We start from the raw sequence: 28,000 nt of genomic DNA, 5'->3' as shown, positions 1-28,000 counted from the left end.
CTGTCCTGGGTCACAAAACCCATTTTAGAAACGAAATCAGTCATATCATAAATAACGTAAAGATATTCCATAACACAAAACAGTAACAGTTAAAGTAACGGTATTATAGATCGTGTTACGTATTTTTCAGCACGCAACAATTATTCTAATATCAATAGGTTCAATGACCGCTTGCTAAGATGAATGATGCCTTCGGGGTTCAAACCCAAATGGTTATTATTACAAAGATGTTAATTGTTTTATTGATGAAACCGCTAATGCCGGACGGGTTATGAGGTCAATGGGAAGGTTAATTGCGGAAAAAAATGTTTTGGTGAAAGAATTACTTTATGAAGAAATGTTAAATGCGAGTAAAAGCGGCATCGACTTCTCGGAATATTTTTGTGAATGTTAAATGTCATACATTTGTCAATATGAACGAAAATTGCAACATTTGCTGCTATTTTCCTGTTGATTGTATGACGTAAACTATTCAACTTTCCTAATGCCCAACATCCTGCAGTATGTGAGTAAGAAAAATGCCGTCTTCCAAAATTTTGTAGAGCGATTTCCTACCACTATCAACTATCGACAAGCAGCTAGCTGACAAGAAATATTCTACAAAAAACCTCTACAGCATCAATACCGGGTGCCGTAGGTAATATTTTTCCGTACATTCTAAATGTCAAAGTCTCGATACTCCAAGTACTGATTGTGGAAAATCGCGCTGATGAATAGACCTTTTATTATATTTTTGCCTCCAAATAATTCTTGCTATACGACTAGAGGACAAACCGATTGGTCATATTATTATCCGTATTCCTGTAATCGGTTTTAAAATTGTTATCAAAATAAATGTTCCGCTAAAATTAATACTATACACATTACTGTTTGTCAAACTTATAGTTATCAACATTTTTTCTGCAACACTATAATACATTCGGCAGATATTAGCAAACGCCTAAAAATAATCAGAGAGTCGGAATGCCACCCGTCGACCTCCGCCATCCGCCGAACGAACTTGACCAAACAAGTTTTAGTAATCTTCACGCTTTTAGAGGTCCTTGGACCTCCCTTTTTGGAAAACATTTGGGGTTTTTTCGAGATCTATAATTTGTTTTGTCTATGATAGATTTTGTAATACTACTAAGTGGTATTTCTCGTTGAGTAATAATTTTGCGTTTTGCCTCTTAGCAAACATATAAATATCGTCTTTCTAATTTTAACAACTACTCAATTAAGTTCAATGGGTTTTGGAAATGGAATGGAATGGAATGGAAAATGGAATTGGAAGTTGTTGTTAATAAGAATCTTAGAAACCAATGTTATTTATATAGTTCCGCTTTAAAGCTTATTTTCGTATCACGCATAATAACATGTGTAGCCTCATGTGTCAATTCGGTAGACTAGACAAGTTCTTATTAGATTTCCAATCATGTTTGCTTTTCGTAAATTGGCGAACACACGTAAGTATTATTAATCGTTGAACCATTAGTGACTGCTAATTTTAGATTTAAGTAACGGTGGTGGTGACGGGTGCCATCTTATTCCTCAAAGTAGTCTTGATTTCCGTCTAAACACTTGAGCGTATATACAGATGATGATGAGAGATTTAGTAAGTAATGGAATTAAGTTGATTTAAGTAATTTGCTAAAACTTGTAAAGAATAAATCTTTAACATAAACGGTATCATATAAAGCGCTTAAGTATTACTAAAAAACTGCTAAAGACTGCTACTTTAATATTTTATATCATGAATATAGAGACATAGGTAAACATATGTAGCAGGCCTCAAAACGTGTCGATTTGTTTAACTGTTTATGCGTACAAAACTGGCCGCGACTGGTCACAAACAAATACCTGTTTGGCCCTTTCTTGAATACTTGCTTAAAGATGTAGAAATTTTATGGTTATTAACAATATTGGTACATAATATTAACCCTAATTTAAAAAGTACGTTGATATAGTCATTAGGGCTGCAATCCTTTAAATAAAGTAAAGTATATTGTACTCCAAAGCGTAGTCTGTGATCTATATCACTAACACAACCGTCAAAATCAAAGATAGTTACTCCAATATTTTGTCAAATAAAAGTCAGATTCTAATAGTTGTATCATGAATAACTTTATACTGAAACCACTTAACCATTACCGCCATTTTACTAACAGAAATTACGGTAATTTTCCAGGATCGTACTTTACTCGTAAGACTAATCAATAGCCAATACAAAAATGATTGAACAATGAAAACATTTTTTTTAACAATTGCCAATGCTACTTCAGAGTGTCGTAAGAAACATTATTATAGACTCATGAATTATACCGATATTTTTTTAGATGCGAGCGTGTCATCACCTTTACAGGCTTGAACTCCTCATAATCAAGTAGTAAATACATGTATATTTTTATCTTATTCTACAAAGTAAACAGCACCGAACTGGTCGAATCTTGGTCAATGTAAAACATCATTAAACATTGTTGACCCGATACAACTACCATTCTCAGTTCATGGCTATGTTAGGATTAAAATCGAATATTTTTAACACTATTTATCCTAATAGGAGTGCAGATATTTTTTCCATGACCGTAGTAGTAGAGTTTATACAAATAACAAGTGGGTATGCGGCTTAAAATGGAAGCCGCCTTGTATGAAGATAGAAGCCTTTTTATGGCAGCTTGACGATTTATTTGCTTTTATTTGTTGGTCGTTGTGCGATGACCTGCTTGTTAGAACAGTCACTTTATAGCCTGGTGATAAATTTTGTGCGTAAGAAAATCAATATTCACTGTAGTACTATTAATTTTTTCTTCCACCTCCTTCCAAATTATATAAACAGCCTTTTTAACAATCGTTTGGGTCTCACAACGGTTGAAGAAATTGAATCGTTCTGGCCAGTAAACTGTAAACTAGATAAACTGTTTAATATTACCTACATTAAGTCTGTTGGAGCTAACAAAAGCATCTTGCAAAGAAGATTTAAGAACTCCTAAGCTCGGTTTAAAGTTCTAAGCCCTTTAACGTAAGGAAGGAAAAACAATAAAGTTAGATAACTAGATTAACCATAATTTGCATTCAACACATAGTTATGACATTCTGTTGCCAAGGTTTATTATGACACAAATAGGACAGATTTAAGTAGGCTTTATTACAAACGAAACATTCAAGAGCATAAGTTAAGCCTACGGAAGTTATCTAACTACCTGTAGATTAGGGACGGTAAGTTGTTTTTTAGAGATGAATGAAACATTAGGTATTGTCATACGAGAATGTTGAATGCGTGGCGATGCAACGATGCAAATGCAACGTATGTAATTTAAACAACGGCTTTACTTATTTGTGTTGTACTAACCCCCCGGTTTTTGAGTACATTTAGCGATAGTTTATCTATTCAATTGCGTTTTTATATGATCTTAAACGCAAATGTAACTCAGAAACAGAGGGTAAATCGTGTTAATTGATTACGTTGCATCGCATCGCGGACGTTGGAAGGCACTCGTACTGTTTAAAATCGCATTTACGTGTTTTTGGATTCAATAAATATACGTGAAGATGTCCTGCTGCACATCTTAAATCTGTTCATAAAATAGTAACTATAATTTACAAACTTTTATTTAGTTCCTTAAATTTATTTTATTATTTATACGAGAATATATGCAAGTTAAAAAGATATTAAAACTAAATTAAACTATCTAATACATACAAAATAGAAATAAAAGAAGAATATAATTTACAAACTGACGTATGCCAGTTGAAAATCAAATAAATATTCCACCCAGTTTCCGAATGAATCTTTCTAGAACATAACAGTTGTAAATATTCGACCTAGGAATGCTTAATTATTATAATATATTTATTCTTGCTCTATATAAACTAATTATACTGTATTCGAGAGACGACCTTTGTGAAGGCAAGCTGACAACATTCCATTATCCTACGCTCAGAATAAGAATAATAAAAGTATCAATATACATAGAATAGTGTAAATGATTTAACCAATCATGGTTAACGTGACAATCTACATGGCTCTGATATATAGACACGCAAATCAGGCGATAGGGACAGTTGGATAAAAAGGGAGGCCTTTGTTCAACACTGGGATAGTATGGGTTAGCAAAAAATAACTTAATTCTCCCAAAAAGACAGGTGGAAGGATTTTACAGAGATTAATTTTGGTATTATTAAATAGCCATCATAGACTAAAAATATTCTACTGATGAAATACACTAAGACAGAGTTGAATACTTATTTTAAGTCAATTTGCGTATTTAACTTAGTCTTGTGATCTAAACAACAAACGTTAATTTAATTGACTGTAGCGAGATTATCCACCACTATCTACTATCGACAACTGCCTGGTATCTATTTGTACGAAAATCTAATCAACGCCTTCAGTGGGCGCTGTAGGAACAATTTTTGCAGTTCATTTTAACTGTATAACTCTCGATACTCGATAGTACCGACTGTAGAGAATAACACTACTATATGTACCTAGTATTAGTTAAGATTAAGCTAAAGGTATCTAAAGGTTCTTAAAATAGGGTGGTTCCTGTTATTTGAAAAAGGATACAATACGACCTTTTAAAGGTAAACGATTGCGGTCAGCATTCCGCAAGCCTCAACAGTCAGCAAAAAATAAAGGCAAGTGACGTCATTCTCTGATAACCGACCCTAAAACTGCAATAAAAAAACTCAGCTGACCACACCTTTATACCAATAAAAAATTGCGCCGAACCATACATTGCTGGGTCAACACCAAAGATCAGATTACAAAATGAGTGTAAACCGTCATTGTATTTTGTTGTGTACGTAACTGTCGATAAATATTAAGAGTCAAGCATAACGTGGTAGGTATATGAACTGACATTATTTTAAGATCCTTATCCTACACTTGCAAAATTAATATACAGTGTGAGTTTTTTTTAAAACATGGTATGGTCACTTGTTTGTTTAGTACAATACATAAACAATTACCGACATATTATAATTTTTTATTATGTATTATTACATAAATACAGGGTTTTAACCCCATAAAATGTAAGAGTAATTAAATATTTCGCACGCCGTTTTGAATGAAAATTCCAAATTATTAAAAATATTCCCATTGTTTATATTTTAACAAGAACCCTATAATATTGAAATTTAAACTCTATGTCTATAAGATTAAAGTTAAAATTGCTTGTAACAGGTATTTTATATTGTTTGCCGTGACTACGATTTAGCTGAATAGCTGTTGATAATAAAGACATCAACGAACGCCTCACTACAAAATATTTACCTAACAACGGAAGTACCTCTAGTTTTAAAACAAATTAAATACTTTATTTTGCATATTAATCTAGGAAAATGAATTTAATTATAACCTTTACGTAATATCACTCATTTTACATAATCATTTTGAAATTTGTATTATGTAATTCAGAATTTTATTCCACTTTTTTGCTATGTAAAATTAAAAATTGTACCAAGAAAATTAAAACGAGACATTGCAAAAAAGTGAACTCCTGCGCATGTGAAGGCGACCGAGGTGGCAATGTGTTACTTTTTACTACAAAACGCACTAACACACAAATTAATATCAGATAAATTGGACTCTATGTCCCAATGTTTACGTTAGAAATTCGTATGTCGCTTGTCCAATTAACTTGACAGTGTGAATGGAGAAGGCTCGTCAACTACCACTCATTTGAGAAACTGCCTCAGTCCGCGTCAAGCTATCGTTGTTGCCGCACGCATGCGCGAGCTCACGCCATTGGCCAATTCGAATTTCGGATCCGAACGTTCTAACCGACCGGCCAATCGCGTTCGATCATTTGATTTCTTTTCGCGTTCAGTTTTTTGCATGTACGGTGTGTGCCGTTATCGTGACCTGTGCTTGTGACATTTGAAGACAGTGTATTAATAAATGCTGATTGTTCTTCAGTAGAAGGTCGGATGTTTTCTCACGTTTTCTGGTAAGTTATTCAAGATATCATTACTGTTAATTGTAACATTCGTCTTGTTTTTTGTTTCGGCTACTTTTATCTGTGTTTCGCACGCATATTGCGAATTAGTAGTTTTGAAAATATTACGACAATTCATTGTCATGGTTGGAATTTTTCTTTCATAATTAAAATTTATTAAACTACCCACGTATGTTTATTTTTGCGTTGTAAATAATTCCGCAAGTGTTTACGTTGCTTGTGAGATCACCGGTCGATGAGAACGTGATGTTTAAGTACCTACAAAGTTTTGATGACCTCAACACAACCCATCAATATCAGGTCCATATAAGTAGATACTAAACGCGTTTATGGAAATATTTAGATACGATTCGTGTTATTTTATACGACTAGTTTTGATTTGAATAACAAATTATGCTGTGTTAGATCCCACAAAGTAGAACTTAGAAGACGACCTTAACATCTATAAGCAGGAAAAATACAGAAAAAACAATTTCCAGATGGAATAATTTGACATTTTCTAAATGACGTAAATACACTCCCAGAAAAAAATACCCAAAATCTAAATATTGACGTCAAAATATCAAAATAGCAACACCTATTTCTAAAAGCTTTTTCCTGTATTAGGAGTGCACCAAGGCACAAGTCTGTGACCACTCCAGGAACCGATATATTCACTTGTCCATTCCACCTTACTTCGGCGAGTCCGCTTGCCAACTGTGGTAATTATGGCATACTTTCCCTTGGAGGTCCGTCTAGTGGACTGTTGTTGTTTACATATCGTAAACAAGATTATCTCGGTGGCCCAGTCGTTGCAGCCGATAGAATGTTGATGTCCGGCAAAGATGTCTGGTTTATGAAATGAGCCTGTCTTTATTTGGGTTATACATTGAAGTTAAGCGAGGTGCTCGTGGCCGCTTGCACTCACCTGTTAGTAAACGATCTTTAGGTTAAGCAACCTATGACGCGGTCATTCTATAGATGGGTGACCGTGTGGTAGCATTTGAGTTAAGCATTTTCGTGTTTCGGAGGGTACGTAAAAAGTAGACCTGAAGTAGCTGTTGTCTTTTAAAATAAGAAATATTGGAGTTAAACAAGAAGAGTAACAAAAGGACTACCTACTTAGTTCATAGCTAGATTTAGTTATGTTTGTCAATAAGGAAACACATGTCTGGTATTATATTCGTACATAAAAATAAATGAATATATTATATTTTTTGTTCTTTTATCTCCTGTGTAAGACATTAAAAATAAATTAATCTTTTCTATCCTACGTAGAAGACTTAAAAAATAATGAAACCGTCAAGGAAAAACGATTAAAATACTGTATTTGAGATTTATCTTTCTCAAAGCACGCACATCTTCTTACAAATTTGAAACACAATAAATCATTTCGGCTACAATTTTTATTTAAGCCTCTATAAATCATAATATTCTGCAATCGTTGACAACTAGTGAGCTACTCAACACCGCACGCAGTATTGCAATGCATCAGCTTAAGCCGTTACTATCATCAGCGGTTCTAAACCGCTGATGAACTGAAATAACAGCTATTTCAGAAGCTTGGGACACAATCGATGCACTTATTTTGTGAATTACTTGTTTCCGCATGCACCTTAAACGGTAATTCTAAGAATATTCTCTTATAAAATGCTTATAATATGTCCATTTCAGTTAACTATTACTTGTCAGTAAAATGAAGGGCTTTAGACAACTAACAAAGGTTCATCCCACATGATAATAAAGCATCTACTATATACGCACATTGCATAGTGATTAGTTAAAAGTATGGTTAAGTACCATTAGAAACATAACATTGATCTTAAGTTCGATTTAAAATTAAACTGAGCTTAGTATCAACAACATGTTCTTATTTTTTATTTTTTTTTACTGTCCCACTGGTGTGCAAGGTTCTCGTACCGACTTGCGGAAGGGGTTAGCTTATAGTCTACCACGCTGGCCTTGTGCGGGTTAGAAACTTAATTCGTATTACTTGCTTTTTAAATTAAACGTCGTTCTTAGCGTTCATATCATTTGACGTAAACTCTTCAATGACTTTGACAGTTGAACAAAGGCTTTATTTACACATTTGTTTCTTGATACTTTACTATAGAAGTACTAATTAAAATTCTTTCTCAACTGTACAAACAATACAAAATTCGCTACACCTTGCGATATTAAAAGTCTTGACTTTTAAGGCTTATCACACACTGATTACTATTGTTTGAGCACTGAAAATATATCTTTATTGAAAAATTGGCATATTTCTTGAATTTTTTGTTTGTTTTCTTTACATTTTTTGTTATAAGCTTCATACAAAAATGTGAGATAAATACTGCCTACCCCGTTGCCCAGTGGGCATGCGTGCTCATATAAAAAAAAATGTATGATCATACTTCTGCTGGCTTACCAAAATTTGTTTAAAAAACGTTACTAGGCTGACTGAATTAGTTCTAGGTTATGTATCTTTACAAAGCGAAGTAACCTAAGACTTGGTTAAGAGTACAATAGCTAAAACAACAGTTGCTCTGAAGCTGCGCAAACAACCTTAAATACCTGACATCATAAGTACATCAAAACAATGTATTAAAAACCAACAATAGGATTGATGTTGTACATCAATTATAACAGCAGCCTTCACCTTTGCCAGTAGTACGGACAGAAACTACAATAATAATTACTTACAAGTATGATGATACAGCGGTAGTTGCACAGGGTATTAACTTTGTTTGGAGATTTATTGAGGCGATCGAAGCAAGGTTCTATCTGCCAGGTTTAATATATTGTATTGTCGGTTATAAATTTGATGATTTTTAAAGGATTAAGTGAGAGTGACATAAGTAGAGAGTCATTCTCATCTTCGTAGTCACCATCAGGTGAGATAAGAGACAAATTCTTTCTGTCTTTTCTGTTATTAAATTGAAAACAAAATATTGCTAGGCTTTCGTCTTCTGTCTTTCGTAATAAAATTTCAAGTTTAAAGTTGAGGCTTTAGGCTTTCGGCTATTGGCTTGGGACGTAAAAATAAAGTTATATTACATCAGTAAAAAATTGAGCACTGTCTGTTTAATCAACACACAGTATTTATTTTAAAATATGGTTAGAAATGATTTACACAATTTACTATCACTTCATACATTATTCTGGGCTTTGTACAAAGTATTCGTTTACTATTCTCTAAACCTATAGCGTCAAACTAAAGTCACATTCATCTCCCAACGTCCTTCACTTACTGTGTTAATAATTGCAAATAACAGATGTCAAGATAACGAAGAACAATTATCATCACCGTTGTACTGGAGGTCATCTGGTGTTCCACATCTACTGGCAGAGATCCAGACGTAGGCTTTATGCAAAAGTTAGCCTAGAACGTAAAGTAGTGCCGTTGAATATATTAGTGCTTTAGATAAAGTGAGTGATTTTATGTTGAAGAGAGTCGCTGAATATTTTTATGGCTTTGGTTATGTTTGGATTGTTTAGATATTTAGTTGAAGCTTTTATAGAGGTTAAATAATTACACTTATATTTCAGATATTTGTGATAGCTTTTATAGAGACCAACTAATAACACATACATTTCGTTGGCATTTTGTTAAGTAAATTGATATCTAAACGTCAAGTTTTATCTAAAAACGAAACCTATTTAATTGTGAGGTAATTTATCGCGCTGAAGAGGTTTATCTCAATTTCAGATTCTCAAATTAAACCTAGGATTAAGAGTTGTTTAAGGAAAAATGTCTACTAATAAAAAAATACTTTAATATGTTATTGTTTATGCCATGTTAAAGTCGCATTTGGGGTACTACTACTGGGGTACTTTACCTCAACCTCACACGAAAGTTGTTGCTATTTTTCTTATACAATACACGACAGTATTTTCCAAGACAAATCAGTCGCAAATTCATTATGGTGAATGTTTGTATGTACATGTACAACATCCTTTTCCACTACGGTATATTTTTCAAACAAAACGTCCACTGACCGTCTATCAGCAAACACGATCAGCTCATCAGTTACAAAACAAAGGTCATATTTACACAACATCAAATGTTCAGCTGACATTTTAACAAGTGTTATGTGTTCCATTTCGTCCTGTTTTAAACTGTTGACAATTGAGAAACCATTGAGTAATTTGTTAGAATATGTGAAAAACTTTGCTAAGTCTATATTTTTGAATTTTTAAAGAATATTCTCGAAGCATTACTACAGCGACTTATATTGCCAGAAAACTAAAAGAAACAAAACAAAACTGCTGCTGATCGATGTAAAAATAGTTTGCAAATTGTGGTTTAAAAATTTGTTAATTCTTACCTTTGACATACGATTAGTACACGTATTTGTATGTAATTTATACTAATAATAATATTTAAAATAAGAGTTACTAAATATTTACATTTTTCCTTAGTAATAATATTGCAATTCGCAGAAACATTGGAAATGTCGTAACATTTGGTAAAAATCCACTGACATTTTTACAACTCTCATTACACAGATTAGATCAAAATTTTAATTAAGAAATTCTAATTACGTAACACTCTCAATTTTACGATCAAGCAATTTTGCGATCAGCAATATCAACACGCATGTAATAATTATATTTTGTTCGTGTATTAATCTCAATTTTTTAGTGTTCGTGTATTAATCTCAATTTTTTCATGTTTCGCTCTTCGTCATTTCTCACACTGTCCTGTTAACGTCAGTTTTTGTATTATCGCGTGTTAGTACGCAATTAGACTTGTTCTGTGACTCTTTAGATGGTTTAAGACGCAGATGTCGTGTGATGAAATATTAACTACGTAGTGAACAGGAAAAGTTTCATTATGCATCTGTAGTAGATAAACAAGTGTTGATGAACCCATTGAGTGGTAGTTTTAAATGTATTTAAAATAAGAGACAGGAAAATTTTGCTCAAACTTTGGTCGTATTATGCAATAAACGGAATTTTGGAGTAGGCACCTAATAGTAGTACAAAACCAGATTTGAGTTGGGCTAAGTTAATTTAATAGGGAGATTTATTGACAAGATTTTTTAAATATTATTGAAGTTGATCAATGTAGGTATTTTAAGTCATCGAAAATTATGCTTGAACATAAAACTAATACAAATTTAATTTAAAATTCTCCGTAGTTTTCACCTATAAGGTAACCTGTGTCAAAAATGAAAAAAAATATTTGCATACTATTTCTAGCAAATATTTTGGAACCACTAGATAACAACTAACAATTGTAGTAAACTAACTAAAAACAGGTTAGCATGCCACCTTCGGGCAACGGGCTAGAAAATTGGCGTACACAAGTCATTACAATGTAACCCGACCATTACAGAGTACTGTTAATATGTTGTCGTATAGAGGTAAAGACATTTCGAATTATGGAACTCGTTTTTCATTGCTGTGAACCCGTATAAGGGAAATTGGTTTTAAAGAAAGGGTTTTACTTTGTAGGTAGTGGGTGAGTCTGTGTACTTATTTTTTGTGGGAATTCACAGAGTTGATAAGTGACATTTTTATTTTCTTTTGTAACGCATTGGCATAGTCCTTAACTTCACTTGCCCAGCGTTGCACTCAAAGTCTAACCCCACTCTCATTTGGGGGGAGGCCTTTGCGTAGCATTGAGAGAGATTTTTTTTAATGTTTTTGGGGAAAGGTGTCCACTATTAACGCATATTTTCTCAATTCTATCGAGCTTAAATTTCAGTCTAGTATCATAATCAAGTCAAACGCATAAAATAGAGAACACTCTTATTATTTTAAAAATCAATGTGTTACACGGAAGTTCTGCATACTATATTTATATCAGAAAATTCTTTCATACTTGTTACACCGGAATCAGAAACGATTGAACAGAATATCACTGAGCCTAATAATACATCAGATACATTTCTTCCAAGCAATTCACCATCGTTTCCGTAGTCAATTTCTCCTAGAAAATGTGTCGTGTGTGAGCGATTAGGTCTAGCGTTGAGCGAACACATCGTCCGTATGTCAGTTACTTAATGATGCATACAGATTTTCGCTATAAATATTCGAGAGACTCCTTCCGAATTTGGACACCCAAAAATGCGTAGTTTGTTCACTGTGTCTCTTTGTAAAATGGAAAGAAAGATGTTAATTGTCACATAAAAATATTACAAATTAGTGTACATTTTAAACATATTTTTTTTAGTTTGAGTAACGTGACAATTCTCACCACTCAGCTTGTATCTAATGTATGTAAGCTATGAATCCAGACTACCACATTGATTATAGTTGAAATGTCTGTCTATCTGTCATAATATTAAGGTTAAACCACGGTAGCTCAATTCTCTACTACTATCGACTAGCGACAAGCAACTGTCATCGATAAACTTTGTATGAAAATCTGATCAGCGCCTCTGACGGGCGTCCTAGAAAACATTTTGGCAGTACATTCTAAATGTTAAAATCTCGATAGTCAGCCGGTTATCGGTAGTCGATAGTGGTAGAGAATCGAGGTACTGATTTGTATATTTTTCTTTGAAAATCAACCAATAATTTAAAACATAATCATGACCAAGTGTTGCATGTTACATTGCCTTGATCTGTGTCTTGATGTCTAGCGTCGTAAACATCACTCGTTGTTAGATGTCAGTAACGCCATTTTACATCAACGTGATGACAGATACTGTTAGTGAAGAAAGCTGATGTTTTCTTGTTATTTATTTTCTAGACGTTCATTTGTTGGTTATAACTTGTCACTGTTGTTAAGAGATATATTACTTTAAGTATTCATTTTCGTGTTTAGTTTTTAATTGATCATATAATCCTTTAGTATTGGTACAACTAGTACTTTGTTTATATTTTGATTTAAGGTTAGTAATTGATTTTATGTGTTCACGCAACGGTTGTTATACTTAACAAAGATATTAGCAATAGGCATAATATAGCCTTTAGACCCGAAAATAGTTCTATTTAGGATGTACAATGTTTATTTATATTATTCTCTATATCTTTTAAAGTCTCTGACAACACAAAAACCATCCACTTTTATCTCACAGTGTTAAGAGTCCACAACATTTTGATGGCCATCTAATTCAAATTAAAATACCCAAAAATCCTTCCATTAAACGACAATAATATTAGTCTTACTGTAATTCAAGCACATTCTGATTAATTTTCTAAGCTCAGAATAAATAAAACGCTCGCGGATACAGCTAGCGGCAAACAAAAGAGTGAGTTCATCAACTTGTATAGAACATTGACTGGACACTTTGGTGCGAAGAATAATGTAGGTATATTCTGTATTAACTTCGACCCGTGGTTTCGTTAGAATGGAAATATTTATAGAGTTCAGAAGTATTCAAGTTCTCTGGTCTCTGCCTACCTCTTTGAGAAAAAGGTGGGATATTATGTGTGAATGTAAAAAGTATAATTTTATGAATCAATTAATTTTTAGTTTCTGCCTACCCCTATGAGAAATAAGCGTGATTCTTATGTACGTAATGTTATTCAGGTTTTTAATTCCATGTATGCCGAATTTCATCAAAATTGATTCAAACGTTTTGCCGTAATATAGGTACAAACATTCATACATCTAGGTAAACTTCTCGGTTCATAATATTGCTTTGTAATAGCTAAATGTTATAAGCAACTAAGATCTTGATTAAGATAAATGGTGAATCAAACTGGAATTGAACTCTTGCTACTAATTAAAAAATAGATCAGAAGATGCTCTGAGAAAAAACATTAGACAATACTTAGTATTGAATTGGTTTTAGTAGATAGCAAGGTCTAGCTGCTTAGCGATATAATTTGATAACAATGCTAAGAAATAACTACGATCTGTAATCAACGCTGCTTATAGAAATGATAGAATAATTCCGTGGGCTTAGTTCTGTAAAATACATTTTATATTTTAGAACAATAATAGTAATAAGAGATGAGGTTGTATTTTTGTTTCATTTGTTCACTTAAACCGTAATACGATCTTCTTAGCTTTAATATGCAAGGAGATTTGCGTCACAAAACATCGAATGTGTCGGATGTCGAAAGGTCAATGTTATAAAATAAACTATTATAACTGGTTGAATCTAAAGGTCGTCTTAGATCATCGTTTGTCCGATTGTCTTCCAAAACACGCGAAATATTTGGTTAATAATAATGACTACGGAATGTATAAGATTAAAATTCTTCGCGAAATAGCAAATTTTAATCTAAATTACCTTCGAAATAAAAGCGGAGACGTTTTAAAGACTATAAATGAAGAATTGAGAACTATAAATAAAGTTGAAACAATAAAAACTGCCAACAAAGAAATAGCAGAGGTAATACAAAATGAAAAAACAAATCAGTCCTTGGTCGCACCGAGCCTTTGTCCTTGATATTGTCCTCTTCCCCGAGGCTCTCATGCTCGTGAGTGCGCGACCACAAACTGGTTCCGAAAAGCAATAACTTTAACACTGACGCCATCGATGCATAAATACTTCGACTCGAAGATGCCAACACGATAATTGGATTCGAGAGTAACATACTAAATGCGAACCCTGAAAGGGCTAGCTTTGAACTAAATAAAACAGGTTCAGAGGTATTTGATCAGAAAGCTGATATTTCAAAATTATAAGTTGTCGTGACTTTAATGGATAGACGTGTTTCAATTTAGACGTCCTTAATAAATCATGATAGTAAAACTTGTCTGATTGTTCGCAAGTCTTTCTAAGATGAAGTAGCTTATGTAGATGAAACAAAAAATGATCGATTGGATGTTAGAACGTAATAAATATAGCAGTAAAGGGATCGTACTTAACTATGCAAAAAGGTATTAATAAATGCGGAAGAGGAACTGAGAATGATTGCCTCATAACTAATCATTAAATCAGTCGAGCGTAGCAGAAATAAATGTTATTGCAAAAGCGATGCTTGTTTCGAGAAATGTTTCGTTGACATTAAAAGTAGATTTGAAAAGATCGCTATATTTGAAAATAGCAGATGTTTTGTAAAACATACTAAGTGATGTGCAATATGCTAATGAAATGGATGCTCTCGTTGAACCCGTTTGAAATTCGCAGTTTAACACTTTGATGCAATTTTGTCGTAAAATAGTCTGGTGACATACTATTGGAATTCCTTTTTATGTTTTTTCAAATAAATCTACTTAAAGAGCTAACTGTTAAACGTATATTAATACCTTTATAAACGAGATCAAAGGTTTCAATTGCTTCAAAAATACAATAATAGAAAAAGATTACCTCATTTCTCATCATAAATCTTTGTCCAAAGAATACTAACATCAATATAAATTTCAAAACCGTCTGCCGTGTCCATCCCACAGGTCCCTTTCTCAATTCCCGGAACGGCCGCTTCGAAAGGGCGGTGAAGCGAATCTTTGACTCTTTGCTTTTATTTTCGGATTCCTAACGAAGCCTTATACGGAGGCAGGAGCTTGAAGGAGTGAGATCGTCCGATACCTATAATAAATTGTTCTTGATTGCGTACATCGCCTCGGGGTACAGCCGACGTCACCTGCCTTTGTGAGGTCTTTAATTCAGTAAAAAGATGACTCTAAGATACCTCTTTATCAAGGATACCGTTATGATGATCGGTAACAACTTTAAATTCACATTCTTGTTTGTACTTCATACAAAATCATTGTCAGAATTCACGTACGATCTTGTAATAAGAACGAGATATATTTTTGCTTTATTTAAGCATGCGTCACACATAAATCATTTTCAAAAGCCAGCAATTCAACTAGATCACTCTCACTGTTGCACCAATTATGACCAGTCTAGTAAATTGGTTAACAAGCTTACATAACACTTGATACAGCCTAGTCTATACGTAATTTTTTCTCCAAATGTAACAAACTTGTGTATTTATTTCCGCTGTGTAATATTAAAACTAAAACAGCAAACCGTGTCACTTAGAAAAATTCCTCACATTGGATCCGGTTGCAGATCCAATCTCGACTATTTGAAATAGCATTACGTACTCACAACGAATTTGTATTAACCTTATTAGATACTCTAAATATTAAATTTTTCTGCTATTTATTCCAATCAATGTTATGAAATGCTAGTTGAAATTGTAAACAATGATTTATGTAACAGAATGCATACCGCGCTAATCTGCGGCAGTTTAGGGCTCAACGTACTTTAAGCGGTGTTATTTTTCATTAGTACGACAAAATTAAATATAAATGAATAATATGCCTGGACAACTTAGTATAACATTGTACTTATTATTTTTAGGATACCCAAGTACCTTAAAATTAGTCTAGGGATCTAAATATGCCGAAAAGTTTCGTTTGACAAATCGAATTTCGCATATATCAGGTCTAAATAAAGCGGACAGTCGCAAGCAAAAGCTAGCTAAATATTTAACAACCAGTATTTAACAATAGAGTTGTTTAAAATTTCTCTGGTTTCCAGTTGAGTGGGTGTGCGATTGTTGAAGTTTTTAGGACCGGGCCCCGCCCTGGTATTGTCGTTTCGAAAAGTACACGTTGGGTAACGTACATCCTACTATTAGTACGCCACACCTGTTTTGCTGATGAATACTCGGTTTGGGAATTTCGGTCGGATGTTCTGGAATAAGCTTCAACTTTAAAAAAATATTTTTGCCGTAATAAAACCGAGTATTCCTGTACTTTAAGCACACTTTATTCTTACTTTGCGAACCAATAAAGTACAGACAAAACAGTAAATAGTAAAAAATCCCCGGGTGTTTAACTACGATAATGCTATTTAGAAATATTGATATGGTTTTGGTCCCTTCTCTTCTCTCGCTTCTTCCCGTAATGAGGGAGTGGTTAAGGCCTTGAGTCCACCACAACTTTACATTCCACCAAGAAATGTGTTAAAGAACTCTCAGACAGGCAACGTTACATATAAATAAGGTAATTCAAATAAGTAGTCGTAAAAAATCTTGACAAATACTTTCGAAAGATGATTTACCGAATAACAAGAATGACACAATTCCAGTAATAATACATAAGAGTATCAAATAATTAGTAGTATAAATTGATTATCAACAAAATGATCGTTTTCGTTGACCAATCGCAATCATTTTATGTAACGTTTACGCGTTATGACCATGCGTAATCGTTCGTACATTTTGTAATGCAATTCTGAAATTATTAACTTATCTGGGTTATTTTGTTTGAGATTTACTTTCGAGAATTTGGTAGTTGTGCGAATATTTTGGTCGGGTTTTGTAATGATTTTGTGTTAAGATGATAATAAATTAATCATTGCAATTACCAATATTGATGTGAGCGTGATTAGCTTTCGGTTAGCCTAAGTATGACCTGTTTTATTTCGAAATAGAAGGTCAAATATTTTGTCTAGCGTTGGACACTACAATAACCCTTTATTTGTCTCACTGCTGGTCCAAAAAAAGCTTTAATCCAACAGTCATACGAATATCTTCACAGCCAATTTTGTACACTATCCAATTTATAAACATTCAGTGCATAATATCTTCTATTCTAGTAAAACTAAAATATTTTTTCACACTACAATATTTCTCACAAATCAATCACTTCAAAAACTAAAAACCTTCAAACACAAAATTGGAATTATCAAAAAAACTCGTTTCGAAAAATGTCCTCGGTAATACATCAACCAATCAGAGGCAATATTTCGTGGTAATGGTATATTAATGCGAGAACCGGTAGTTTCGGCCAGGACTCAGGTCCTGAAGGTTGGGGTGAATGACCCGGGACCTGTTCAATGGCCGGTAGCTCTTAACAATGGTGTTAAGTTAATGTTTGAAAGACTTATAGTGGAGGGATTTTAATGGAGGACATAATGATTTAGAACGGAAAGATGGATCTTCTTTCTTTATTAAGTTTCACTTTTGTTTTGTGACTGGTAATATTAACCATATTGAATATGAAACATTCAATTTAAAATTTTATTGTTGAAACGAATGAATTGTAAGGTGACATTAATCGAAGTAGGTTTTATGAAATGTGATTGTAAAATGATTTAAAATAAAATTCGTATCCTCAATGCCTTTTTAACAATATTGAATATGAAACATTCAATTTATTTTACACACCAATAATATTTTCTTAAACATCTTAAAACACAATTTCTCTCACTCGAAAACACCGAAGCTCTCAAGTAATCGCATACTTATGTTCACTGACTCACTAAAACTCATAAAGAATCGTGTTTCACAAACTCGAAGTGGAAACACGGTCATAATACAGTTACAAGCACATCTAGAGAACATCATATCTATACTTACTAATAACACAAATCTGTAGCGTTCGCTTGTTTGTTGGTTTGTTTGTTTGTTTGAATGCGCATATCTCGGAGACTACTGGTTCAAATTGAAAAAATCTTTTTGTATTGAATAGTCAACTCATTAAGGCAGGTTATAGACTATATAACATCACGCTTTAACTTATAGGAGTAGAGTTAAACACTAAACTCTATGTAGACGAAGTCGCGTTTCGGCTTTAGTATTCGTATAAACAGCGTAGTCATCAATTTCTGTAACCATTAGCAACAATGACCATTCACTTAATGAAAATGCATTATACCAAGGCCAACATCGCAAAATATTGAATTGATAACGTGAAAGTAAATCTATGCGCGAAATATTGGTTAATCAATTTTGTGTGTAAAAGCTGAAGAGTGCTTTTTGTGCAGTACTTTTTTAGTTTTTATATTTGTCGCAAATGTACGTGATGTGATGAAACGAGAATAAATGAAATTAAATATACTTAATTTTGAAAACTGAAATTAAACATTTTTAAATTTTATTTTATTATTATTTATATTTATCTTTTATTATTGTTTATACTTAATTTATTATCATTGATGTATGTATTTTTTTATTATTTATAGTTCATTATTTATTATCATACATTTGTGTATCTTATTATATTTTCAATTATTTTTTGTATTAAAAATGTAAAATATTCTTCTTACAAATTAAACTCATATTCAAGTTTACAAAATTCCAGACAGAGAGTCAAACATAAGTGATACACAGTTGAAATTTTTTCGACACATCGAAAGTTCAATGCCGTTTACTGATCTATCGTGACTAGCGGATTAATGTACCGTCTGAGAATATTCAAGAGATCGATCTGAATTACATAAATGATACATGAGAATTTATATGAAGAGTCACTAATGACTTTGCTATTGAGTATCAACAATATATTTACGGCCGATTTTACTGTTGTCGAATTATCAATATCGAAAATATCAATTAGTGGTCTTTTTATGGATAACTAGCTGACCCGCGCAACTTCGCTTGCGTCACATAAGAGAATCATAATTTTTCCCGTTTTTGTAACATTTTTCACTGGTACTCTGCTCCTATTGGTCGTAGCGTGATGATATATAGCCTATAGCCTTCCTCGATAAATAGGCTATCTAACACTGAAATAATTTTTCAAATCGAACCAGTAGTTCCCGAGATTAGCGCGTTCAAACAAACAAACAAACAAACAAACTCTTCCGCTTTATAATATTAGTATAGATTTGATACGTTTATTTTGGTAATAATTGACATTTTAGATGGATAATTTATGTTTGTTTTTTAAACTAAGTATGTAAGTAACTAACCATTGAACTCAACTCGGTAGCAATCTTGCGAGATTACCAGTAAATAGGTCGCACTCGCATATAATATTAATATTGCGTGTTAAGTGTCGAAGGATTTTAATACTTATCATTCAGGATGATTTTAAATCGCTAAAGTTCTGTTATTTGCAAGTAGGCGATACGGCCGACTAAATTATAAATTAACATTAATAAAACACCAATTATTACGAATAGAAAGTCATTCGGAATGAATTCAAATTTTATTGGAGAAACTCAGAGTAAATTATACATATGTATTTTTTTAAATATTTTAATTATCTAAAAACGTAATATTATGCAACGGGTCTAAAACGCGATTGAAAATTAAAGGTTAGGATACCTTACTTGTTTACTCGACGATTCATATCTAAGAACGTAAACAGTTATTGCAATGAGAGTAATTCAAAATATTAGGTACTTTAAGTATATAATTATAAAGACGAACTGGGAAAATATGAAAACAATAACATTAATGTCACTTCGTTTGTGCCGCTACTTAGATAGTAATATAGACAAAAGTCGACAAATTACTCGACTTATAACACTCAGAATGTTTTTACCACAGAAAGATATCACTACTGACCAAATGCCGTTTCACAATGACTGTTCTCAAACATAACATTACAATATTCAACAAAACCACTACTATTCTACTCAGAAAACAGTTTTTTGCGGAATGAAGAGCCCATTAACTGTCAACAAACACACCGACGCACAAACAGCTGACGTACCAACAATTTCTTGTATATCATAAAAAACTTCCGCTAATTTGCATTTTTATTGGTCGTCTGTCCGTTGCGACCAACTTGTGGCGTTACGCACCGATGGACTAAATACTTTTATTATTCATTCTTAAGTGAAAGTGTTTGACATTTCCATTTGTTTCGTGTCTATACTTTTATACAGTGTTTGTCACTATAATTTCCTTATTAGCCGGAAGGATTTTTTGCGTAAAAGTCAATATAATAACGATGGAATTGGCCGGGTTCTTAGTGATTATAATCGTACTCAGGGTCGATGAACTGCCATTGATATTTTAAAAGGAAGGAAATAATTATCTGAGGAGTATGTTGCTGCTTTTGGATATAAACGATCTACGGTAATCAAGGGTAATTTACTTGATTTGGAACGAATCCTGAAACAAATAAAGCTATAAAGTTATTATCTTGATTTTCCTAATACAGACATAGGGAGTGCTGACCGGAACTAATGCGAAGCGAACGAAATTCTTGAACATTATTCTGTAAGAAATATAGTTTTATTGACATTTATTAATTTGTTATACCTACCAGGTGAACAAAGTTTTATTTATTATAGTAATTTTAATCGAAAACGTAAAGGAAACTTACAATGAATATAGAAATCTCACAAGGAGACAGTGACTCAAACATTTCTACGAACCTCTAGCAATTTCAAAATTTAATTGCAACACACTGAATAGGCAAAATACGACGTTATGATTCATCAAACATGCGTTTTGTTCCTGTTTGTACTGAATGCCAGTGACGTTCCAGATACTAAAAACGGAAAGCCTTCGTGATAATGTGAATACTAAGTAATATCCCGCCTAGAAGGCATAAAAAATAGGTATTTATTATGTGCAGCAGAAAAAAATATTTCGATAGGAAATAATTATACGAGTAGGTATATTTATTTAATGTCGTTTTGTTTTAAATTTTTCTTTCATGAGGCTAGGCTTGCTCAATGTTTTTACCGAAATTAACGTGTCGATTATATTTTGCTACTATAATTCAATGCTTAGTTGCGCGCTAGTCTAAACTTTAACAGAAAAGGCCTAAGAAGTTTTGGACTCTAGATTCATTGGTGATTTGGACTGAAATGTTGAATCTAACTCGATGGACTTTAAATTCGATTCTGAGTGAACCAGCTGAAGTAGGTACTTGTCTCGCGTTATTTTGCTGATCATTATATCAGATCTGATTTTCAAATATTCTCGATAATGCATACGTAACATACAAGACACGAATGTTCACATAAGCATCTCACAGATGTTTCCTCGAGGCAAGTGAATGACCTCGGTGACCGAATGATCGTATCCATTCACTCAATGGTTATTTAATGTGGAATAGAGCTGCCAACTTTCTTCTTGATTGCTCGTCTTGCGAATCACCTTGTGAATTTTAGGTAGCAATTTTATTGAATCGATGACGGACATTTTTGTAGTATTCTCTAAAATAAAATGATCATCATTGTTATCAAAATTATGGTCATTGTCAATAAATAACGTCTGTGCATCGTCATTTCTTCATTTGTCGGGTTTGTGAGAAGATTGTTGTTTTCTCTTAGAGACAATTTTTCTCATCGTACGTTAACTTCATTTGAGAAAATGAGAAGGTTCAACTTCGGCACTTTGTACCAAAAAAATAGATTTAACTATTTTAAATTTGAAAATAATTAGAAAAAAGTACAGTGAAAACGTTGTATTTCCTTACCTAATTCGACGCTTCCATTTTTATAATCTTGGTCTGATATTTTTTTTCTCCGACTTCAAAAGAAGGAGGTACTCAATTCGGTACGATGTGTTTTCTGTGTTCATAGTGTTAGCTAAAAAACGTTAGTGGTTGCATTAATACATAATTGTTATCCATATAAGGAAATTGTTGAGAACAATTTAAGTTAATTTTGTAACTGTATTCAGAGCAATGTTTTTAACTAATGCTCATTGTTATTAACTTTCACATGAGCTTTTTGTAGTACATTATAATCAAAATCATGTTAGCAAATTTATATACAATTCAAAACTAAAAGATAAAGAATGAATAAGATTCTTTATAAACACCTGCCAAACAAAAAGTCAGTCTGTAGTTTTTGATCTTTTACAAACATACAAACCGCAAACATAAAGTTTAATCAGATCTGAAACAACTAAATCTCGTAGAACGCATTACTGTTTATATTTTGTGAAATAAAACTATCTACCCTTCATAAATTTTGAAGTTCCCACCGAGACTAGAACGTCAAACCAATTACAACTATAATAATATGGTATTTTCCAAATATTGATCCATACGACAGATATTAGTACGTCAAACCAATTACAGCAATGCAATTCAATATTTTCCAAATTATTCATACGTTCTGACATTTACTGCAATCAGTAATCCGTTATTTACCAAACACGAATGAACAAGACTGCGTTTAACCAATAAAAAACCTTGATGTATTAATTACCAGTAATCAAAAACCATTTACTTTTATTCGATTTCAAAATCTTTATTTGATTTTCAAATTCCCACACTTAATTTTGAAATATTTTAAAAATAAAAATGCTTATTAATTTGGTGTTTGCTTAAGTATTTGATTGGAGTGCTATATGGTTTGGTTACTTCATGATTTTTTTATCTATACTAATATTATAAAGCTGAAGAGTTTGTTTGTTTGATTGTTTGTTTGTTTGTTTGTTTGAACGCGCTAATCTCAGGAACTACTGGTCCGATTTGAAAAATTCTTTCAGTGTTAGATAGACCATTTATCGAGCAAGGCTTTAGGCTATATAACATCACGCTACGGCCATTAAGGAGGAGTAGCAACGAAAAATGTTACAAAAACGGGGAAAACTATGTCCCATTCTCTCTTATGTGACGCAAGCGAAGTTGCGCGGGTCAGCTAGTTGAATATATTTTTGAGTAGGTATTCACGATTACGATTGGCCTTGCTTGATCGTGCGTGAGTTAGAGTGACGGGTGATTCGACTGACTTATTATTGACCAGTCATAATATCAAGTAGGTATAGCTAGGCATATAATTTAGTATGTAAGTGTATAAATATTAGTGTTGAAACAATGTTAATATTGTTTTTTGTTTTTGTTAAGTGATTGTAATTTTAATGCTGGTGTTAGCAGTCTTATAACAGGATAGTTAATGATATAACATACAAGAGTGTGTTGCTAGATTAGATGATGTCTGCAGAGGCCATTTTTCAATATAAGTTCGATGGAAACATTGAGGATTAAAAAGTGTAGATAAAGTAATTTCAACATTTATTTACATACCTTTTCAATCTGCAAAAGGTCGTCTCCTACATTCTTTGGAATAAAATTGTATTTTTCTTTGTTTGTGTAAATTGTTCTTGTATTCCGGATATGGAGACATTCCAATCAATGCCGCCGTGTGAGATATGTAAGCTTGAAAATAAGGATGTTTCAACAAAATCAAGTATTTTTGCATAAAAAATAGAATTTTAAGAAACCTAGTGTGTTTGTAACCTACTTTTTTATCTAAAACTTATCGATATGAAAATTAACACCTAAAAACTTTTACAAAACCGTTATAAATTGAAAAGTATTTTAAAACTCAAAATGTTAGTTTTGAGTTTATTTATATTCCGCATTTCAAAATCATTATTTTAATTTCAATTTTGAAAGCCGAAACATACGAATCTTACTTTAACCTAAAATAAAACCGAATTAGCAGATTCTATATTTTAGTTTCATTTTTAAATTAAACTTAAATGAAACAGCATTCCATTTTCAATCGTTACTGGCTAGGAATGTCGAGACGAAAAATAATCAGCTTCTTTACGGCCAGTGAGTTGTATAACCGATTTCTTGTTTCGGCTTGTACCCAAACCCGATTTTTGAGGTGAAAGTACTGACACAGGTGTTACGAGATCCGACGGATCGATTCATTTGTGTATGACACGCAATAGATATCTTAATCACAAGTAGGTCACTTGACATTCAGATGAATTGAAATAGAAGTAAATGTAACAGTTTGTTGGGAAATATATTTCGGATAGATATATAATTTGATAAATAGATTTTTCGGTGTTTAAAATTTTGGTACTGAATATTTAAGACAGAGATATGTCAGACAAGTTAGTAGAGAGCCTTAGCATGCACGATTAATCTAAAATATAGTAACTTTTTCAGGCCACCGTCATCTGCACAAGCCATCACAGATGTTCTTAATTTTTTTTTGTATATTTCTGTTAGCCGCATATAAGTAACTTGCATATAAGGCTCTATTAAGTTGTAGGACTCGCCCCCGGTTTCTGAGGTACACTTAGCGGTATTTTTTCTATTCAATAGCGATTAAACTCATATAAAAAAAAAACGCAATTGAATAGGTAAACTGAACAAATACTAAATCTCGAGTTAATAGACATTAATTTATTTACACATGTTTTGTCTAATATTAATACAAGCCCTTATTATCAGAGCTTTATTTATTAAACACGTAATTAAAAACACATTAGACTTAACTTTAAAACTTGCTATACTTATCGTATTTTTTTTTGTTTTGAAGGAAAATACGTTGTAGCAAAAACTGCTAGGCCGCTTATTATAAAATCGTTTAAAATGGATGAGCAACCACAAAACGTGTTATTAATGCATCCTATTTGATTTTTTTGGTTAAGATCCGTGAGAAATCGTAGTTTTTTTTTTTGTGCAGCTTTGAATCATAGTTTGAAGTTAGCTATAAGCTATTTGGAGTATTAACTTTAATATTTTAATATTTTAGTACAAAATTGCTAACGGGTCTTAAATGCGATGAGAATTTTAAGGTTTATGATACTCTATATGCCGCCGGACAAATGTCGACAATTAAATAAATATTTGAAAATTAAACAGAACAATTTTGTCAAAAAAAAATAATAAGTATATTTTAATTTAACGTAGTTACGAAATCAGTCATGGTTATAAAAGACAGAATATATAATACAAAATTTATTATTATGGCCGAAGTCTCTTATTAAAATAATAATATTTTAATAATAAATATACAATTTATTGAACTCTGTAATGGTCAGTCCACAGTTCAACATTGTAACCTTAAAGTGATTACACAAAACTAAGTTGTTTGAATTATTGCTCTGACATTTATTTGCAACTTTGTAGACATTGCTATTTGTCATAAATGGTTAATAATTACGAATATATAAAGTCAGGTGCAATTATCAAACGTGTGAAACAAAGATACTAAGGACTACAATCTCTTATTAAACGGTAAATGAATAATACGTCTCAATCGTACTCAAAATAACGAATTTTCAATAAGATTGAGATCCTTACCCTCTTATTCATAAACACACTATAAACCTATTTTAGTTAAAAAACTACTATAATATGTTTTATCTTTTTCATTCTGCTAAGGAGTGAAAGAAACAAAACTCTTTATAAGCCTTTCATAACTTCATATATTTTTATGAATAAGAGGGTGTATCTTTATGACCTCTTCATTGTACTAATACTTACGTCAGACGTTGCAAAGAAATTCATAAAACATTCAATTGGTGTTTAACATAAATATCTACTTTTAATTATATTTAAAAGACACTACTCCATCCTAAAACATAGAATAATTGTATTTCTATTAACTAAAGAGACTAAAACAAAGCACAAATATATTTTCTGTCGCATTAGTTTAAGTCTATAGTTATAAATATTGTATAGCATAAATCATTACCATCAACATCACCATAATTTCTTACACATTCTATTTCAAACTTCCATCGCAAGCCAACTGCCTATACTATTATAGAAATATGAGCCGTCTTCCTATACTTTTTATAGGCGTTAGTTGACATGCTCAGCGCAGGTAGCCGGAGTTTCCGGTCTATTACCCACACTGACATTGTGACTGTGTCGATATAAGTGCGGTGTGAAGGGATCTTTTTAAAGAAGACTTTTATTTTGTTACGTTTTTGCTTTGCTGTTGTTGTTTTGTTTGGAGTTTTTGAGTAAGATTTTTTTTAATGATGAATTTAGCACCAGATTGCTTTTGATGGTTCGATTATTTCTGCCATTATTTCTAGTGTTATCTGACGAAGGTTAAAATAACTAATATTTACGAAGTTAAAAAGCTTAGGTTTTTATTTGTAGCAACTTCAGGAATAAAGTGTTTTCCTTGTGCACCTGTTTTATCTGTGTTTACGAACAGCAACAACATGAACGTATTCAATAGATAAAATAATTCTCATATATAGCTTTACTTTGAATTCATATAAAATGCGTAATTAATACGACTGCAAATATCGCATTATGATTCTGCTCTAAGAAAAAGTAATGCATGCTAAAGTGATGCATTAAACGTGATACAGGTACAATTAAAAAAAATCCTTAGAATGTAATTTTAGCTTCACTTCCCCGAAATCCCTTAGAGAGTGCATCAATGAGTGTATTATTACACACACACTCCCACAAGTCGGTCAGTGTTGATGAAAGCAGCGCGTGATTCGCCTGTTAACGTCTTGACGGACTCGTATAGCTTTCGAGACGTCTGGCCTTATGAATGTAATTGTTTGTGATATAGGTACATAGATTTTATAATAAATTTTGTGTCAGTTTAAAAATAATTTGAGCGTTTTTGATGAGACCAAAAATTATATTGTTTTTTGGGTCCAGTCTCTTTGAATGCCAATGATTTAAAGAAATCCATTAGGTACTTATCCAGGACTGCTGTTTTATTATATGTTTAGAAGTTCCAAAGGTATCAAGAAGACTTTAAGATTTACATCAAAATGACATGATCGTGCCATGTATTGACATTTTTAATAGGCTTTTAGGCAACCAATGGAACCAAATACATACTATGTTCAATGCATCTTACTGCCTTATTTCAATGCCCAATTAACATGCGTATTGAGTATCTCAGTCTAGTATACCTCAATCAGATAGCTTATTTGCATTACATTGCTCTTTTAACATAACATATTAAAGACCATCAATTTAGGAAAAACGTATTGTACAGCACAGCAGCTATCAAATTGCTGTCAAACGTGATACACAGAACCCTCCCAGAATCAATCTTTAAGTTTTATGTAAATCACTACACAAAAATACTTAGTTACTTATTGACATTTTAAATAAAAATATACAAGCAAAGGTTGTTCGCGCGATTGAGTGGAAAAACACCACATAAATATTTATATATAAATACAGACAGATGTATTATGTCTATTGTTTTTATAGCTTTATACCGCTGGATACGAAATAATACTAGTTTTACATTATTGTAAAATATTTAGTGCTGTTTTGATAGTAGTATTCGATTTTAAACAGACTTTAGAAGAGAAGGCTTTATTCACTTTTAACACTAATAACTAAAATCTTTGCTTAAAATCATCTGTGCAGTACATTTTTTAAAAATTATTTTGATTTTACTTTAATCTGCAGTACAACTAAATCAATTTAGGTAGAATTAGGCAGGATGGATACACAATCACATTCCGGATAAAGGTTTTTAATAAAGTCTAGGCAAGTCGCACCCCAGGCAAAATCTACCTAAATGAAATGACATAAAGGGTTTCTAATAAAAACCACGCAAACCGGACTGCAGGCAAAAACTAACTTGTTTATCAAATGAAATATTGTTGCGAAGTTTAAAATATTTTTTACTCAAGGCCCATAATTTAAATCTCGTTAATGATTACTATGATAATATTATTGCAATATATGTGTTATTTATGCGAAGAGAAAAGGAGTGGCGTCTCGTTTGACTACAAAATAGCACAGTAATTCCCAGTGAGGAGTGTAAAAACCCGAGGCAAGCGCCACTGGT

General features: G+C 32.4%; 1 protein-coding gene across 1 annotated transcript in view; it reads left to right on the top strand.

The window, feature by feature from the left end:
- Positions 1 to 5,679: 5,679 nt before the first annotated feature.
- The window catches only part of LOC142980630 (uncharacterized), a 47,888-nt gene continuing 25,567 nt past the window's right edge, over positions 5,680 to 28,000 (top strand). The window contains exon 1 of the mRNA XM_076126123.1: positions 5,680 to 5,930. The gene's annotated coding sequence lies outside the window, so the exon portion shown is untranslated. The remainder of the gene's footprint in view (positions 5,931 to 28,000) is intronic.

The sequence above is a fragment of the Anticarsia gemmatalis genome, chromosome 18 (genome assembly GCF_050436995.1).
Source record: "Anticarsia gemmatalis isolate Benzon Research Colony breed Stoneville strain chromosome 18, ilAntGemm2 primary, whole genome shotgun sequence".
Classification (NCBI taxonomy): Eukaryota; Metazoa; Arthropoda; class Insecta; order Lepidoptera; family Erebidae; genus Anticarsia; species Anticarsia gemmatalis.
This window is presented reverse-complemented; position numbering and strand designations above follow the sequence as displayed.